This window comes from Triticum dicoccoides, chromosome 5B (assembly GCF_002162155.2).
Source record: "Triticum dicoccoides isolate Atlit2015 ecotype Zavitan chromosome 5B, WEW_v2.0, whole genome shotgun sequence".
Lineage (NCBI taxonomy): Eukaryota > Viridiplantae > Streptophyta > Magnoliopsida > Poales > Poaceae > Triticum > Triticum dicoccoides.
Window position 1 is genome coordinate 328136038 of NC_041389.1, and position 8150 is coordinate 328144187.

The 8150-nt window shown below is 44.4% G+C and overlaps 1 pseudogene; it reads right to left on the bottom strand.

Moving 5' to 3' along the window:
- LOC119309472 overlaps positions 1 to 8150 on the bottom strand; it is a 141108-nt pseudogene that overhangs the window by 74336 nt on the left and 58622 nt on the right.

Below are 8150 nucleotides of genomic sequence, written 5' to 3' on the forward strand. Positions count from 1 at the left end.
CGACCGTGCGCCACCCTCCGTCGCCCCGCCGACGCCTCCCCTCCCAGCCAGAGCCCCGAGCCCCACCGGACCCGACGAGGTAGCCGCCGCCGCCCACCGTCGTTTTTCTTAATAAAACCGTTCGGTTTAAAAAAACCCTAGATCCGTTTTTTTAGATCGGTTCGTCGGTTTTCCTGGTCTAGTTATTTAACGGACGTTCGGCCGTACGCTCGTTTTAACGAACGGTTTTTTTCTAGCCGTAGACAGCGAACGTTCGTTCGTTAGCCTGTTCGTCCTTTTTCTTTTTCTCGGATTTTTCCGCGATTATTTCTGATTGTGATTTCTGATCCGGTTTTCGTTCTAGTATAACTTTTCGCTCGTTTATCGGAATCAGGCGATTCAAGCGCCTAGAGTTTCGTTTCGAAACCCTCTTTCCGTTTAACCAACTCAAACAAATTTTTGCTACTGTAAAATTTGACTTAGGTCCAGATTAGTAAACAAAGCTTGTTTCTTTTGCCGTTTGGTTTTCGTTGCTTCGTTTGATTTGATTCTTTCTGCAAACCGGAGTTCTTAAGTTGAACTTTCTGGTTAGATCTTTTATTTGAGTTTTACCTGTGCATTAGATGAGTGCTTATTGTATGCTTGTTTGTTTGCGATAGAGTACCTGGAGTGCACCGCTTGCTACTTCGAATCTCTAGGTTTCACGGATCATCAACAAGGCAAGTAACACTTTGATCATACCTCTTTACTACCCAGTTTTATTGCATTAGATCAATCCTCAAACAATTGCATGATTAGGATCTGTTTAATATGCGGGTTTTGGGAAGTAGATGAGGTAGTACCTATATCCTATTACTTTCAAACCTTTGGGAGTTACTTCTATGTTTGCTTATATTGCTATGCTATGCTATGCTAGTAGACGTGGATTGGGTGAGTGTATCGATGACAGATGTGAGATTGTTAATTAATGGTTTACTTAAGGTGGCAACTTTAATACACATCTGGGTGGATTGAGGCACCTGGGATTCCAGTGATTGCCTGTTGTTTTTCTTTATGGACCGCCACCCAGGCTCAAGGGGATCATGAGATTATTCATGCTAGAAACTTCCGTGTGCAGCCGCAAGCTACTATGGGCTCTAGCATAGTTGATTAAGTCGTGTGAACTCTTACAGTGGTAGACTAGCAGATGTAGGGGAAGGTAGGTGTAACTGTCTACCAATCGTAAGGTGCAAACGCTTCTGAAAGACTATGTCTCGGTCATCCGTTTCTCAAACACCATGTAGTGTGAGAATCCTAACGGAGGAGATCGAGTCTTGCGGGGTAAAAGTGTGCAAACCTCTATAGAGTGTATAAACTAATCATGGTTAGCCGTGTCCCCGGTTATGGACGTCTTGAGTATCTAGTACTTGGATTATCATGTGAATCTCATCATGTTACTTTAATTAATTTTGTTGGGTTTAATGATGATGCTTAATTGGGATTGAGTTGGTTGAACCTTCTCAATGTTTAACAACCACCATGATAGTTAAATAAAATTTATTCCTTTGTTGTAGGGAAAAATTGGCTTTATGCAAAACTGTAACCATAGAGCTTTCCACCAGCCATATATGCATGTAGTATAGCATTATTCTTTCATTACTCTCTATGTGTTACATTGCCGGCATATTCCATGTGCTGACCCGTTTTCGGGCTGCAACATTCATGTTGCAGACTTTTCATACAACGAGTAAGTTGCCTTAGGTTGTGGTCTTATACTCAATGATGCCGTTGGAGTTGATGGACTCGCTTATCTTCCAAGCCTTCCGCTGTTATCGTTATTAGATGGCCTTAAGCCATATTTATTGTAATAAGCTCTCTTTTGAGACATTCGATGTAATAAGTGTGTGATTGCTACTCTGCTATAAATCCTTCAAGTACTGTGCGTGTCAGCATTACTGATCCAGGGATGACACTGATGCACAGAGATCAGACTGTTTGAGGTCTGGTCGCTACAAGATGGTATCAGAGCACACACTGACTGTAGGACACGACCACTAAGCTAAAGCCCTAGATCACTACTCTCTTCTCATTTCTAACTCCTCATCTTTTCTACTCTTTTAGGATGGTGGATGTAAGGAACAAGTTCATGCAACCGGATGAAGATACACCCTTTGGACGCCACTTGAAGGAAGTCACTAGATACCTGAACATCGGAGTACCAAGCTTCACCGGGAACTACATCGCCACTTTACCAGAAGAGGAGCGTTGGATGATTCAAGTTCAAGTACCAGGAAGAACGTTCATGCCAGTCACTAAGCCCATAGAGTTTTCCTTTGATGCACCAACCTGGAGTCTAGGAAAGAGCATGGCAGCACACATCACCATGGGACGCATTGGAGAAGTGTACCACAAGGATCTTAAGGATACTATCTACCAGATTTGTGGGCGCCGAGATGAGCAATGGGAGATGATCAGCACCAGGAAGGGTAGATCAATTGCAGCTTTCATCCAGGAGCTAAACCAGCACATACGTCGTCAGGAGAACCAGATGTGCACAGGCATGATAGATCTGAAGAAGGCATTGACCAAGATCACGGAGCTGGAGGAAGAACCAGATGTGCACAGAAATGACGATGCTCGTGGAGAAGAATGATGATCTGAAGAAGAAGCTAAAAGTATTTATGGGATTCCCCGCAACTGGAGGAGAAGACGATGATTGCACTGCCCGGAGAACTACATCATCATCGACGACACCGACTCGGACCCTGACGATAGCGATGATGACTATGTTGATGAAGCTGGAGCAGATATCATGGAATCTTCCACCGATCAATTTTTCTAGTCGACCACCATAACAGTAGTAGTATTCCCCCATGTATATAGTATAGTTCGAGCACTTTTGTAACGATAGTTAGACCGTTGTATGCCCTTGTTTGAATTGATTGGAGTGATATTGATTTCATTTGTCTCATGTGCATATGGGTAGTGTTTTCTCTCTAGACCTCATTCTATTCCATGTTCTCATCTTTTCTAAACCCTCAGATGCCTCCGGGACGTGACAATGGATTTGCTTTCCCACCGGAGCTCACTCAGTTGATCCAGCAGCAGAATGCATTGATGCATATGCTAGTCCAGAATCAGAATCAGGGGAACAACAACAACAACAACAACAACAACAACAACAACCCACCACCACCACCACCTGTCGACCACTTAGCCCATTTCTTGAGGCTGAATCCGCCGGTGTTCTCCAGTAGCACCGAGCCGATAGTTGCAGATGATTGGCTCAGTAATATGGGAAGGGAGTTGACCACTGCAGGATGCACAGATGCAGAGAAGGTGCATTTTTCTGCACATCAGCTTGATGGACTCACAACATCACGGTGGGAGAATTTCACAGCCACGTATCCTATCGACACTGTCACATGGGATCAGTTCCAGTAGGCTTTCCGTACTGCCCATGTTTCAGCAGGAGCTATGGCCATGAAGAAGCGTGAGTTTCGCAACTTGCGCCAAGGAGGACGTACAGTTGGTCAGTATGTGGATGATTTTAGTAAGCTAGCACGTTATGCCCCAGATGACGTTGCTACGGATGCAGCTAAGCAGGAGAAGTTTCTGGAAGGACTGAATGATGAGCTGAGCATGCAGTTGATGGTAGCAACCTTCAACAACTACCAGGAGTTGGTAGATAGAGCTCTTATGATTGAAGGGAAGCAGCAGTAGATTGACAACCGCAAGAGGAAGTATGGACAAGGGAAGTACAATTCTAGAGCTCAGCAGAAGCCCCGTTTTACCCCGAATTCGGGAGGACCTTTTCAGCATACCCATGGCGGAGGGAGCTCGCACAACCATAGTGGCCCCAAGAATGGTAATGGGAATGGAGGAAGCAACGGACAGAACCGTACCAACCCATCGACCCCAGCCAAGAGGGACCTGAGCCAAGTCACTTGCTACAAGTGTCAAAAGACTGGACATTATGCCAATGAATGTCCTGAAGCTAAGAATGGAAATGGCAATGGAAGCTCTGGGAAGAAGCCGAACCCATTCAACAGGGGACAGGTGAACCACGTTAATGTGGAGGAGGTTGAAGCCCAGCCAGATGCAGTAATAGGTAAGTTTTTGGTTAAGTCATTTACTGCAATCATTCTTTTTGATACTGGTGCATCGCATTCATACATATCAAGGGGATTTGTGGATAAGTATAAACTGCCCACCAAGGTTCTTCGAACACCTATGTTAGTAAGATCACCAGGAGCGGAGTATATGGCCAGTCGAGGATGTTTTCAAGTGCCATTGAGTATAGGTAGGCATGTTTTCCCCTCGGATTTAATCATTTTGGAATCACAAGGTTTGGATGTGATTCTGAGTCTGGATTGGCTATCGGTGTATGGAGGAAACATCGATTGCGCCAGTAAGTCGATTTTTCTTACCACGCCAGAAGGAAGAAGGATTAAGTATGTATCACGACATGAGTCGAAGAGGACTCAAGTAAATTCCTTATCAGGAGTTGTATAGGAGGAAGTACCAGTGGTGAAGGATTTCCCTGACGTATTTCCAGAGGAGTTGCCAGGCATGCCACCGGATAGAGACATTGAGTTTTTGAGTGAGCTCTTGCCAGGCACAGGGCCGATATCTAAGAGACTGTATAGGATGCCCACAAAGGATTTGGAGGAAATTAAGAAGCAGATTAAGGAGCTATTGGATAAAGTCTATATTCGCCCAAGTTCTTCACCTTAGGGCTCGCCAGTGCTTCTAGTGGAGAATAAGGATGGATCGTTAAAGATGGTTGTTGATTATCGAGGATTGAATGAAGTGACAATCAAGAACAAGTACCCACTGCCGATGATCAATGACTTGTTTTACTGATTGCAAGGAGCTAAGGTATTTTCCAAGATTGATCTGTGATCTGGATACCATCAGTTGAAGATTCGAGAGCAGGATATACCTAAGACGGCTTTTACCACCAGGTACGGGCTGTACGAGTATACCATTATGTCATTTGGTCTGACTAACGCACCTGCCTATTTCATGAACATGATGAACAAGGTGTTTATGGAGTTTCTGGATAAGTTCGCCATGGTGTTCATTGATGATATTTTGGTCTACTCAAAGAATGAAGAGGAGCATAAGGAGCATTTGCGTTTGGTACTGGAGAAACTCAGAGAACATCAGTTATATGCCAAGTTCAGCAAATGTGAGTTTTGGTTGAAGGAAGTTGGATTCCTCGGACATGTTATATCCGGAGAAGGAATAGCAGTAGACCCCACCAAAGTTGTCACTGTTACAAATTGGGAAGCTCCCACGTTAGTTGGAGAAATTCGGAGTTTTCTTGGACTCGCGGGATACTACCGGAGGTTCATTGAAATTTTTTCGAAGATTGCAAAGCCCATGACGGAGTTGTTGAAGAAGGACACCAAGTTCAAATGGACTGAGGAATGTGAGGCCAGTTTCCAGGAGTTGAAGAAACATTTGGTTACATCACCAGTGCTGATTCTGCCCGATCAGCGCAAGGATTATGAAGTATATTGCGACGCTTCTCGTCGAGGACTTGGAGCAGTGCTTATGCAGGAGGGAAGAGTTGTTTCGTATGCCTCACGACAGCTTAAGCCCCATGAATTGAATTATGCTACACATGACTTGGAGTTAGCAGCCATAGTTCATACATTGAAGACATGGAGACATTTTCTCATCGGAAACCATTACGAGGTGTACACAGATCACAAGAGTTTGAAGTACATCTTCATGCAGAAGGAGTTGAATCTCAGGCAAAGGAGATGGTTGGAGATCATAAAGGATTATGATATGAGATTGCTTTATCACCCCGGAAAGGCTAACGTAGTAGCCGATGCATTGAGCTGCAAGAGCCATGTCAACACACTCATGACCGGAGAGTTACCAAAGGAGTTAGCCGAGGATCTATGTGAGCTATGTTTGGAGATAGTTCCGAGAGGCTATGTAGCAGCATTGGAGATTCAGTCTACTTTGATGGATAAGATAAGAGAAGCTTAGAAGACTGACAAGGAGATTGCCGAAATAAAGGAGAAGATGAGCAAAGGAAAAGCTAAAGGTTTTCGTGAGGATGAGCACGATACCTTATGGTTTGAGGACCACGTTTATGTGCCCAATGACCCTGAGATCAGGAAGTTGATTCTGCAAGAGGCCCATGATTCACCATACTCGATACACCCAGGAAATACCAAGATGTATTTGGATTTGAAGGACACTTTTTGGTGGACTGGAATGAAGAAGGATATTGCAGCGTATGTAGCAGTATGTGATGTATGTCAGAGAGTGAAGGTAGAGCATCAGAAGCCAACAGGATTGTTACAGCCATTGCCGATACCCGAATGGAAGTGGGATAAACTAGGCATGGATTTTATCACGGGATTGCCCAGGACTCCTTCAGGCTATGACTCAATATGGGTTGTAGTCGATCGTTTGACGAAGGTAGCTCATTTCATCCTAGTGAAAACAACTTACACCAGTGATAAATTGGCAAAGATATACATGACCAGGATCGTATGTCTGCATTGAGTTCCGAGGAGCATTATATCAGATAGAGGAACCCACTTTACCTCAAAGTTCTGGAATCAGTTGCATGAAACTTTGGGTACCAGGCTAGAGTTCAGTACAACCTTTCATCCGCAGACAGATGGACAGACCGAGAGAGTTAACCAGATTCTGGAGGACATGCTAAGAGCTTGTGCACTAGATTATGGATCTAGTTGGGACGACAATTGCCATATGCGGAGTTCTCTTACAACAACAGTTATCACTCCAGTTTGAAGATGGCACCTTTCAAAGCCTTGTACGGAAGGAGGTGCAGGACGCCATTGTTGTGGGATGAAGTAGGAGACCGTCAGTTGTTTGGACCAGATTTTGATTAAGGAGTCTGAACAGAAGGTGAAGTTGATTCGCGATAGGCTCAAGGTAGCCCAATCCAGGCAGAAGAGTTATGCAGATTCAAAACGCAAGGAGACAGTCTACGAAGTCGGAGACAGAGTTTATCTTCGTGTATCCCCACTTCGAGGAGTTAAGCGTTTTGGAGTTAAGGGAAAGTTAGCGTAACGTTTTGTGGGACCATACAAACTTTTGGAGCTTATTGGAGAGGTTGCTTACAAGTTGGAATTGCCCGAAGGATTGTCATGAGTTCACGTTGTGTTCCACGTTTCCCAGTTGAAGAAGTGCCATGCAGAGATGGCTGATATACCGCTGAGAGATACAGTGCCGCTGGAAGCGATTCAGTTGGATAGTGATTTGACCTACGAAGAGAAACCCGTCAAAATTCTCGAATATGCTAGCCGAGTCACGTGCAGCAAGGTTATCAAGTTTTGCAAAGTTCAGTGGAGCCACCATACCGAGGATGAAGCCACCTGGGAGTGAGGAAGATCTACTGAAGGACCACCCTCACCTATTTTCTAGCCAACCCGAATCTCGAGGGAGAGATTCATCTTAAGGGGGGTAGGTTTGTAACATCCCAAATTTTCAATTTGGAATGTTATACATAGATCATCATTGCATATCATATTTTTATTGCATTTTGGCTTGATCCTAGAAATTCTACGCAACTCAAGGACCCACGGAGAGAGTTGGGGATTTTGTTATTTTCATATTTGAGTTTTCTCAAATTTTGAAAATAGGATCATTTGATTTTAATTATTTTATCTTCAAATATTTCTGTAAAAAAATATGAGAGAGGGAATAAAATGACTTTCCTGAAATAAAGAAATATTGAGGATTTAATATTTAAATAAAATAAGATTTTTATTTCGGAGTTTATCGCTATTTTATTTAAATTTAGGAAAATTGCACGTTTTTCAAAACTACATTTTAGGGCCAAAAATGTTCATCTCGTTCGAAATATTTTATTTAGACGGTGAAAATTTGTATTGACATTTTTAGAGTTTTATTTTATTTTCTAGGATTTATTTTAGTTTCGGCGGAATTTATTTAAAAAAATCTTTCCCCGCGAACCGAACTGGGCCGAAGGCCCAGCCGGCCCACCTACCCGTGCCGCCTCGCCCGAGCGTGGTCGAGCCGGACTGCCGCCGGAGTCCGGGTCAGCGCCGCCGCCGCCGCCCGGGAGTGCCCCCTCCCCCAAGTCGGACGCCCCCTCTCCTTAAATAGCCCGCCACCCCGCCGCCTCACCCCGTCCCGCCCCGCCGCCAGCCGCCCGCAGCAACAGCAGCCGC